The following is an 11,516-nucleotide window of genomic DNA, read 5'->3' as shown; positions in this document are numbered from 1 at the left end:
TTCAAGTTTATTATCAAGACCAGCATGTACAAACTACATATTAACATATAAGTCACTGTACTTGCAATGGCAGGCTGGTAGCCTTATGGAGAAGGTTTTTGCCCTTGTTTTCTAAACTTTCAGTTGGGTTCTATATATGGTTTTATAATTTCTTTTAACTGGAGCTAACAAATGATCATGCTTCACAAAAGAACTACAAACAGTGCCTAATTAGACACAGCAGCTTTCACAAGACCCTCAGCCTGTCTGGGCCTCATTTCCATGTTCCTTAAGATCCTTCACCCATAAATATAGTGTGGGAAATAGACAGGCCTGGCAAGCCTTTTTAAGTCTTTAAGTCCAGTGCTGTGAGGAAGAATGGATTTGTCAAAACAATGGCTGATGGTAGTTGACCACTTCATACCCATCTATTAAATTTGGTCCTCATGGGCCAGGCACGGTGGCTCACGCGTGTAATCCCAGCACTTTGGAAGGCCAAGGCAGGCAGATCACCTGAGGTCAGGAGTTCGAGACCAGCCTGGCCAACATGGTGAAACCCCATCTCTACTAAAAATACAAGAATTAGCCAGGCGTGGTGGTGCATGCCTGTAATCTCAGCTACTCGGGAGACTGAAGCAGGAGAATCGCTTGAACCTGGGAGGTGGAGGTTGCGGTGAGCTGAGATTGTGCCATTGCACTCCAGCCTGGGCAACAAGAACAAAACTCCATCAAAAAAAAAATCAGTGCTCAACAACCCTGCAAAGTGGATTGTATCATCCCCATTTTACAGATGGGAAAACTGAGGCTTGTCCAGGAATAACACAGGTGGTAAGGAGAGGAGCCAGGATTCAAATCCACGACTCTACTCCATAGCCTGTTTGTTGTTGTGTTTCTCAATTCATGTTGATTATTTTTCTCAAATGGATGTAGTTTAAAAGAAGTTGATTCACTAAAAGAAGTTTGAAGCTGTGGCTTGAAGGGAACTCCCAGCAGCCCATTCAGGCTCCCTGGGAGGCCCTTCTGTCTTGAAAGGGAACATACGGTTAGCTGACTTTGCCTGAAGGAGGACTGGCCGAGCCAGTGGCTGCAAAACCTATTGGGTTCAAGCATTCCAAAAGAAAACACCCCCTTCACCAAGAATGTACCTCAATAACCACAGAAACAGGCCCCAGAGAAGAAAAAGGGGCTTGGGGGAGCCTCTGATTGGCTCCCGGTGATGTCATGCCCCAGCCCAGAATGCCTGTAAAAGGGCCTACTCTGGGCGACTTTATGGGGGCTTTGGTGTCTGCACACTCCCTCCCTGGCAGCCAGGCCAGCATGACGGCTCCTGTCTGCCTCCCTGCCCCCTGCACGTCCCCAGTGTCCTTGCCCTGGCCTCTCCCAGCCTGTAATTACTTTCAGTGCCCTGCTTTATGGGCTCCAGCTAGGGGGACTTAGCAGCAAGAGGAAGTTCCTTGAAAGGCACCCAGGAATCTTCCCAGAAGGGCCTCTTTCTCCTTGCTCTCTGAGGGGCTTTGAAAGCAGACCCAGGAGGCACTGTGGGGCCTGGCCTCCTCAGATACCCTCCCAGCTCCCAGGTCCTCTTACCTGGCCCACTGGCTGGCACTTCTTTGCCAACAATCTTTCAGTTGTCCCTGGGGACTCTTAGAATAAAATACAAATCATTCCCTGTGGCCTCCAAGTCTGGGGTCTGCCTCATCTCTCACAATCCCCCACCCTCCACTGTCACAGACCAGCTGTAACGGTCCATCCACCATTCACAGACACACCACCCTTCCTTGCCTCTGAGCTTCCTCAAATGCCAGTCCCCCTGCTGGAACACTTGTCCCTCTTCCCTCTCTGCTCACCACGTTTTAGCCGACTAACTCCCACTCACCCTTGAGGTCTCCATTTAGACTTCTTTTCCTTCGGGGATCATCTGTGGACCTCTGTCCTGGCCGGGCTCAGCGCCTCCTCTTCTAGGCTCACAGAGCCCCTGAGTTTTGTCCTATGCCACGGTCATTTGGGTCCCTCCAGAAGCCAAGTCTACAATGAAGATTGAAGGTAGTGTATCTAGAAGGCGATCGCAGCATCTGCTGGCAGGGAAATGAGAAATGAGGCAGGGACAGGAAGGCAGCCAATAAAGGATATTATCAGGCAAGTTCCCACCATGGGCAACTTCAGCTAAGAGTTCAGTGTAGAACACACAGCTCCGAGTTACCTCAGCCTAGAGGGAAGGAGCCATGGTATTAATCCACCAGTCCCATCAATCATTGGTTGGAGCTATTCCCGATGGACGTCAATTTTCCAGCTTGCCTTAAGTGTAGGCACAGTGGACTTGGGCAGGGAGAGAAAGGCCCTGGGCAGGGACTAAGTGGTCAAGGGTAAGTCAGGACTACAACAGTGAGGTCCAAAGGGAGATAAGTGGGGCCCTGATATCTGCTCTACTCACAGCCCCACCAGCCCACACTGCAGTTGCCTCTTCCCTGCTGTCTCTTCAACAAGAAAATAAGCTTCAGGCAGACAGGCATCTCTTCCATTTTGTTTATGGCTGCATTCCCTACATAGGCACATTGGGTGAATCAAAATTATGTCCTGCTTGGGGTGGGTCCACCAGCCAACCACTGGTTGAGGGATTCTATCACGTGTCCTCACTTTTCCAGCTAGTAAATCCAAAGATCCCAGAGGCAGAGCCATGAGAAGAAACTTGGAACACCTTCCATTATCATAAACGTTGGCCAGAGACTTCGAGGGTCAAACTTGCCCCTGGAAGATCCATGGGCAAGGACAACCGTAGGGAAAGCCAGAGGCCTGGATTCAAATCCCAGATCTGCCAATTACTGTGTGGCCTTGGGCAAGTTGCTCAATCTCTCTGTGCTATAGTTTCCTCAACTATAATAACCCCATAAGGTAGGCACAATTAATAGCATTGTTACAAAATGCTAATGAAATTGTGTATGTAATATGTTTGGTCATCATTAAAATGATTCTTACCTCCTAAGTATATAAGGAGCTGCCTGGATGTAAAAAAAAAAAAAAAAAAAAAAAAAAGATGATCTTTAAGAGAAGCCAGGTTTACTCCTAAACCTTAAGGGTTCCCTGATGCACGCACCTACCCTATGCCAGGCATTGTGCTAGAGACGTTACACATGTCCAGCAGCCCATCCACTACAGGCCTGCCTTCAATGGCACTTCTAACCTGTTTGAACACCTCTAGTGACAGGAGGCTCACTACATCACAAGGGAACCAGATAGATTTTCAAACAGCTCTAAATGGCTAACACAGGACCATGCTCACAGGAAACATGGAGCTCTCTTTGCCCCACAGCAGCCTCTTGGAAATAGGAAGGAGTGGTCCTGATGTCAGCTTTCTCTCTCCCACATCAGGCGCGTGTTCCCTCACAGAACATGACTGTGAGGTCCTATGTCTCCAAGGTCTCACTCTTTCCCTCCACTGGAAGGTCTCCAGTACCTCTGAATTAAATGAGAGCCACCCCTGAGGGTGATCTGGGCAGTGCAGAACACAACGTGTCTCATCCTCTGCTCAGGACACTTTCTTCTATTCATGCAGTCGGGGGTTGCATTAGCATTTTGGCAGCTGGAACACAGCATGTGGCCCTGGGCAAACCATTTGGTTTCTCTGAGTCTCAGTGTCTACCCATAAAGTGAAGACAATACAGGCACCTACCTCATAAAGCTACTGGAATGATTAAATGGAACGATACATGAAAAGCTCTTAACATAATACTGAAAAAATGTAGGAAATATTGGGAGCCGGCTAAAAGTCATAGCCGTGTCTCTTTCACATGAGGTCTTATGAAACTGGGTTTTTCCCATCTTTGGTCTTTTCCAACAAAGTCAGCAAGACTTTGCCAGACTTTAACTGAGTCCATGATAAATATGTTGGCTAAGAATGGACCAAAGAAGACCCCTTGGCATGGTCCAGAGACCCCCATCAAGAATGCCATGAGTGCACTGATGACCATTCCACGGGAATTAATGCTCTGCCCCCTACCACCTCCCTCAGCCTCGCTATGCCTCCCCTGTCCACTAGATGTGGAGATCCAAGGGCTGACCGCGCTGTTGCATTCATCTCTGTGTCTGCAGATTCTTGCCGAGTGACTGGCCCAAGAACAAGAATTGAATTTCCCCTATTCACAGATGGCCTAGAGCCAGGAGGACAGTTTTTGTGAGGTCTCTATTTTTATTCTCATTTTACATGAAAGAGCATTGATGATCACAAAGGTAACTGTTATAAGCATTCAGCAGGCATCAGATCTTCCTTTACTGGTTCATCAAATCCTCACTATGGCATCACTGCTGCCTCCACTATTCAGGTAAGGAAACTGAGACTCAGATGAGTTAAATGACTTGCCCAAGACCCCATGGACACGAAGTGATAGAAGCAAGATTTGAACCCAGGCCTACAAAGCTACAAGTCTCCTTCCTCCTCTACCTGGAAGAATTTTTTTATTTATTATTGTTATTATTATTATTTGAGAGAGTTTTGCTCTTGTTGCCCAGGCCAAAATACAATGGTGCTATCTCCACTCACTGCAACCTCCTCCTCCCAGGTTCAAGCGATTCTCCTGCCTCAGCCTCCAGAGTAGCTGGGACAACAGGCATGCGCTACCACGTCTAGCTAATTTTTTTGTATTTTTAGAGAGACGGGGTTTCACCATATTAGCCAGGGTAGTCTCAAACTCCTGACCCCAGGTGATCCACCCACCTCGGCCTCCCAAAATCCTGGGATTACAGGTGTGAGCCACCACACCTGGTGACTTGGAAGATTTTAAAGTGCTTTTCTAATGCTAAGAGTTGAGGGGAAAATGTATTTGGTCATGCAGTTCAGCATCTGCTCACAGGCCTGATCCCAGAGATCTACAGCAGCATAAACCTTCTACGGCAATTTTAAAACATAGCCATAAATCCTGTGACACTATTCCTAGTAGGATGTGGGCCTATGATCTGTCCCCTCAAACCAGAGGGACTTATGACTGCTTTGACCAATAGAGTACAGAAGTGACACTATATGATTTCCTAGGCTACATCATGACATGCCATGAGGCATCTACCTTATTTAATGGAGCAATTGTACTGAGAGTCAGGAGATGGCTATTAAGAAACTCTCATGCTCTACTAACCTGAGACCACAATGCTGGAAGCTATATGTAGGTGTTCCAGCTGACAGTTGCATGTGAGCCCCGTCTTCAACCAGCCCAACCCAGGCACCAGAAAGAAGAATGAAGAAGCCATCTCGAAAGTGGATTCCCCAGTCCCAGCCATTCGAGTCATCCCAGGTGAGGTGCCCAGATGTCATGAAGCAGAGATGAGCTGTCTCTTCTGTGACCTTTCCTAATTTCTGACCCACTGAACTTGTGAGTGTACTGAAAGGGGTGTTGTTTTATGCCAGCAAGTTGTGGGGTGGTTTGCTCTGCAGCAAAAGAGAGATAATCAGAACACCATCTGACCCTACAGCTCCTCATTTCTCAATGCTCTCAACTTGTTGATGGAAATGCACATTGATTTTCAAAGTCAGAAGCTCTGCATGGACCATTCAGAAAGTCATATCTGACCCAGATATTTTGGCTGAGTAAGAGCCCAGGCTTGCTAGAGACTTGGACTTCAGCGTCCTGATAATTTTGGTGTCCCATCTGTTGGTTTATTAGTAGTTATTGCATTGCTACCTTATGCCAGGCACTGTGCTAGGCATGGAGATATGGCAATAAACAAAATGGACACCAGCCTTGCCCACAGGAGCTCATAGTCCAGTGGGGAAGACAGACATCACATAAGAAATTTTAAGTTAAAAATGGAGACGCACAGCCTTAGGGTCATCTAACCATGTCTGGTAAAGGGAGCAGGACAGGCCTAAGAAGGTGACCATCAGAGGGCTGAACAACAGAGGCAGTACCCATCTGATGTGGAAGGGGCAGAGACAAGAACTGCAGGAAGAGAGAACAGCCAGAGGGGAGGCTGGGTTGAGAGAATGCATGAGGCATTCGAGGACACAACAGATATCTGGTGTGGCTGGAACGAAGACACTGAGGCAGAGTGGTAAGAGGAGACACTGGACAGGGCTGCCGGGTAGAAATGGATGGGGTATCCCAGCCTAGGTCCCCATCCAGCCCCAGTCCCAAACTGCTGGCCAGCTGACCACCTCTGCTTCTTGGAGCCCCCTGGCTTCCTTCTCATCTCTGGCTGTTTCTTCTCCGTTTCCTTGGCTGCCTTCTCTTTCTCCAATCATTGCCACATGTAAGCGTTCCCGCCTCACAAAACACTCGTAGTTCTCAGTTGCTCATGTGCTCTTCTGATAACCCCAAAATATTAAGGTGAAACACAGGAAACGGCAATATTTGACCATGTGTGACCTAAGAAAAAAAAATCACCCAGCAATTTCAATGGTTCAGGTTAATTTTAAGCTGTTGCCCCTTTCAAGCTATCTTCTGCAATGTCCCAATCAGCAAAGAAAGCCTTGACACTCATTATTTTCTGAGGTTTGTCATTTTCAAATCTTTCCAAATATGAAATTATATAATAATTTCAAATAAAATTATGTAATCTGCACCCTTTGAATTCGACCATGCCCCTCTAACCACACCGCCCGAGGCCTCGACCCCAACTCCTAGATGTGAGACACTGCTCCATTTTGGTCCAGAGGGTTCTCACCACCCTCATCTCTTCAAACTCTTCCACAGCAACTGGAAGGTTCCTAAGAACATTAAAAGTCTTAGAGGGAATTGAGGAAAACAGCAGGTTGGAGAGGTTGAAACTCAGAATGAAATAAGTTTGGAGATGATCTCAGCAATTGCTGAGAATCGCCTATGGCAGGTGCCCAAGGTGCCCAGAATCTAAATCTGAAAGGCCCATACATTTATTTCTGCCCTGAACCCAAGAATATGATAGAAAAACACAGGGGCTAAAAACGCTCTCAGGCTTACTTCTCCAACCAGCCAGCCAGACCCTGCCTGATACATATAGGGAAACTGAGGAGACCTAGAGACAAAAAAGGATACACGCCAGACCTTGCCTTGAGGTTGAGCTTAGGGCTAGAAACCAGATGTCCCAGTGCTCCATCTACCCCTCCACTCCTGCAGAGTGGGGCAAGAGTCCTGAGTGGCCAGCTGGCCATGTCCAAGCCTGAGGCCAGACACTGCTCACGTGCACTGCTGTTTGCTCAAGGGAGCGGGCCTGTGGCCATCTGGTCACATGTCATGCATTGGAGTGTGAATGGCCAGACAGAGGCATAGGTGCGGGGGTGGATCGCAGGGTGGGGGGTAATTTTTTAAACTGCTCTGCGTCACTGTCCCCAGAGATACTGAGAAATTGGGTGAAAGTGTACCATCTCTGGAGCCTTAGCCACCTGGGTCAGGGATGGGGCATACTGTGCCCCCAGGTCAATCCTGCACCTTCCCAGGCCTAGGAATCCTGGGTTTTTGTCCCAATGTGCTAGAGACTCTTGTTTGGCCCTAGCACTGGCCCACTCAGAGGTGAAGGATGGTTCTGGGCCTTGGAAGAGCTAGTGTGGTAAGGACAGGCTGGATCTGACTCTTTCTCTCTCTCTGTGTCTCTCTCTCTCTGTATGCATGTGTGGGTCTGTGTGTCTGTGTTAGGTGTGTGTATCCAGAGACAGCCACAGAGAGACAGGCACCAAGTGCATCTCCACCATCCTCATTACCAGCTAGCATCTACCGCTACCTCCTCTGTGCCCAAGGAAAGAGGAAAGAAATGGGAATCCTTCCTTGGCACTGAGGAGGAGCTCAGTCTCCACAGGGCAAAATCTACTGAGCACCTACCATGCACTGAGTGCCTTATTGCACCTCCCAATTTAATCTGCTCAACAATCCTCTCAGGAAGAGGCCATTACCTGTGTCACAGCTGAGGAAACAGAGGCACTGCAAGGCTAATGGGCATGCCTGGGGGAAGGTACATGAGGAGCAGGTGCTAATCTGCCTTTGCTCACCATTTAATTCTCAATGGTTGGTACAATAGAGGTAGATGCCCAGTAAATCTTTGTGGAACGAGTGAGTTGAATAAATAAATGAAGTGTCAGAAGCAGGACTGGCAGCGGGGTCTGTCTGCTCCAGAGGCCGAGATGCCTCTTGATTTGCAGACATGTAAAATGTGCACTAAGAGGAGTCAACACAAAGCAGTGTGGAAACAGAAACCACAGTGCCGGACATTGCCAGGGGGCCGAGGGTAGCACAAAAAGCAGACTCCATTTGATTGAGGTTTTGAAGCTTACATAGGAGTTTTCTGGGTTGGCCATTCAGTCTCCAAATATTTAATAACCATCTATCGTATGCCTGGCACTGTTCTAGGAGTTTGGGATCCATCAGTGAGGATGTAAGATTTTTGTCCTCAGGGGACTTATATTCAAGAGGACCAGGGAGTGAGGCTGTTCCAGGAGGAGCAGGTAGAGCAGGGAGGGAAAAGAGCTTTGTCTTGGGAAGGAAGAATATGGGGTTCATCAAGTGGAGCAGGTGTGAAGTGCAAGTTGAGAAGAAGCTGCTGATGAATTGGACCAGGGTCTAGAGGGCTCTGAGTGCCTGAGAGCAGATAAGAATGAGGGGAGGGTTCTAGATTTGGCTGTACACATGTCAAGGGGAAGGGTCAACTTCCAACCCGTTGACCTAGTGCCCTTGACTGCATTCATGGTTACTTTTGTATACCTACTTTTTGTGTTTTTTCTCCTATTTTAAGTCATAGATAAAACCATGAAAAATCTTCAGCTCCAGAAACAAGTTCTTAAACAAGTTCTCCCATTTAAAAGGGAAAAAAGTTGTTTCTGCTCTTTATTCATCTTTTTCATATCTTATATTGATTTTGGTATTGAAAAATATATATTTCCATATTTAAAGCTGGAATCTGCCAGGTGCAGTGGCTCACTCCTGTAATCCCAGCACTTTGGGAGGCGGAGGCAGGTGGATCACCTGAGATCAGGAGTTTGAGACCAGCCTGACCAACATGGGGAAACCCCATCTCTACTAAAAATGCAAAATTAGGGCATGGAAGCACGTGCCTGTAATCTTAGCTACTCTGGAGGCTGAGGCAGGAGAATCTCTTGAACCCAGGAGCTGGAGGTTGCAGTGAGCCAAGATAGTGCCATTGTACTCCAGCCTGAGCAACAAGAGTAAAACTCCATCTCAAATAAATAAATAAAATAAAATAAAATAAAGCTGGAATCTTTACGTCAGGTATCCAGGCTCCAATACGGGTGGTTAAGTTGCTTATAAAATTATGTGACATGTTTTAATTTCTTTAAATCAATCAATCAATCATTCATGATGCCTTTGGCAGGAAAAAGATAGAAAGCAGGCTTTTATTGTATTAGGAAGCTGAGGTTGTCAACATTTCAAATGGGAGGTTACCTGACCCATGTTTCTGCAGATTGTTGGGGAAAAGTTAAAGAAGACAACTTCAGGGCTGAATTTGGATGTGGTTCTGCAGAGGAGAAGGAAGAGGTCGGTCTTGTGTCCAATTGGGACTCACTGGGATGTGGCGGTGCAGGTGAACAGAGTTTGGGCAGATCCCTCTGCAGTGAGAAAAAGGTAAGAAGATGATAGCTGATCTCCATTAGATTAGGTAGGGCTGCCTGCCCAGGTCAGGGAGAAGATTCCAAGGATCCAGTGGCAAGCAAGGAGGTGAAGATAAAGAAGGGAAAGCGAAATTAGACAGAGAATCTTAGGGTCTTTGTAAGACAGAAATGGTGAGTGGGGTGATGAAGATACAGATATAGGTGGGGTGGGGACCAGGGTCTGCAGAGAGAGGAACAGGCAGGGAGCAAATGACAAGAGTACCCAGCATACAGCTTGACCTGTAGCCGGTGCTCAGGAAATATCTATAAAGCGAATGGTCTTGACCACCAGGCTGATGGACTTTCTTGATGGCTTTGATAGCCTTTTGACAGCTTTGGTGCTTTGGATCCTTTTTATGTGCTCAGGGGCACCCTTGCTAAAGGCCTTTCATTCATTGTTTATCTCATTTTGCAGATGAGGAAACAGAGGCTCAGAGAGGTTAAGTGGCTTAGCCAGGGTCACAAAGCTTGTAAGTAGTAGAATCAGGGCTTGAACCCAGTTCCATGTGAGTCTAACACCTGAGTTATTTGTCTCTTGGGATCTTGTCCTGCAGGAGAAGGACGTGCAAAGACCAGGCTGCATATGAATTTTATGGGCCCCTGCAACTTTTGTTTTTATGTACCCCTTTCTCCATAGAAATATGTTAACAATTCTAATTTATGGCTATTAAAATAAAGAGGAACATAATCCAGGATGCATTATATTAACATTTTTTTCTGCTGATTTTAAAGAAATAAAAACAATGCCATGGACCCCTGAAATATTGCAGGCTGTAGGAACAGTGCCTACTGTGCCTGCTGGTGAAGTTGGCCGTGGTCAAAGGTGCTTCATGGGTGTGATCTCTGTATTAAGAAAGCAGTCAGTCCCCTGTCAAACTAACCAGAGCCATTCTGTGAGGATGCAGCCCTCCGGAGCTACCCAGTGGGTCGGGGGTGCTCCTGTGGCACATGCCAGGGACCCCTGCAGGAGGACAGCCTCCTGATCATGGCACTTCTTTGGTTTTTATGGAGGAAGGACAGAATCTTGCTCTGTTGCCTAGGTTGGAGTACAGTGGAGTGATCTCGGCTTACTGCAACCTCTGCCTCCCGGGTTCAAGCAATTCTCCTGCCTCAGCCTCCTGAGTAGCTGGGATTCCAGGCACGTACCACTATGCCCGGCTAATTTTTCTGCATTTTTGTAGAGACAGGGTTTCACCACGTTGGCCAGGCTGGTCTTGAACTACTGGCCTCACGTGATCCACCCGCCTTGAACTCCCGAAGTGCTGAGATTACGAGTGTGAGCCACCACGCCCAGTCACCATGGCACTTTTTGAGACATCTCCACCTCTTCAACTGAACAGGCAGAGACAGGAAAGGCCCAGCAGCCATGAGACTCAGACCAGGCTAAATTAGTGCACACAGAGCAAGGGCAGGAATATCCAGCCTGCCTGAAGCACCAGCTCTGCCGCTCCCCCAGCACTGGAGGTGAACAGAGGCTCCAGCTGCTCTCTGCCCTCCTCCTGGAACTGTCAGGCTCCAGCAACTGACATCTGCTCCCTGGGAAGAGAGGGGTCCCCACGGATGACCTTTGGTATCTCTGTCTTTCCCCCCATCACTCCTGGCAAGAAGACTGGGCACAGGGATTGGAGGACAACTGTCCCCAGCCCAGCCTCTCGGAACCTGTAGGCCCACTGTCACCCTGAGCTGTAGAAGTCTCCCCATCTCAGCCTCCAGAGGCCTTGGTATCTCTCTTCTGGAAGTCAAAACCACCCTTCCTGGGGCTTCCTGACAACTCCCCATACCAGCCCCTGTTGTCAGCTTTCTGAAAGAAAACAAGAATAGCTGTCAGGCCTTACTGTATGCCAGGCTCTGTGCTGAACACCAACTTCTTCCATGGTCAGGACAACTCCAGGAAGTAGGTGCTATTATCGCCTCAGGGGGAGCAATATGAGATCAAGAGACTTGCCGATGGTCAAGCAGCCATAAGTGTGTAAGACAGGCT

General features: G+C 47.9%; 2 long non-coding RNA genes across 10 annotated transcripts in view; one reads left to right on the top strand and one right to left on the bottom strand.

Moving 5' to 3' along the window:
* Window positions 1–11,516, bottom strand: part of LOC105496355 (uncharacterized) — a 382,416-nt gene that overhangs the window by 28,971 nt on the left and 341,929 nt on the right. For 7 of the 9 annotated variants that reach the window (XR_011613349.1, XR_011613348.1, XR_011613352.1 and 4 more), the window contains exon 7: window positions 1,856–2,054. This is a non-coding gene — a long non-coding RNA (uncharacterized lncRNA). The remainder of the gene's footprint in view (window positions 1–1,855; window positions 2,055–11,516) is intronic. The other 2 variants (XR_011613345.1, XR_011613346.1) reach the window with 1 other exon arrangement.
* On the top strand, window positions 7,448–10,223 carry LOC139358459 (uncharacterized). Its single transcript, XR_011613355.1, has 3 exons — window positions 7,448–7,485; window positions 9,349–9,509; window positions 10,090–10,223. It is a non-coding gene; the product is annotated as an uncharacterized lncRNA (long non-coding RNA).

The sequence above is a fragment of the Macaca nemestrina genome, chromosome 15, assembly GCF_043159975.1.
Source record: "Macaca nemestrina isolate mMacNem1 chromosome 15, mMacNem.hap1, whole genome shotgun sequence".
In the NCBI taxonomy this organism is placed as follows: domain Eukaryota; kingdom Metazoa; phylum Chordata; class Mammalia; order Primates; family Cercopithecidae; genus Macaca; species Macaca nemestrina.
This window is presented reverse-complemented; position numbering and strand designations above follow the sequence as displayed.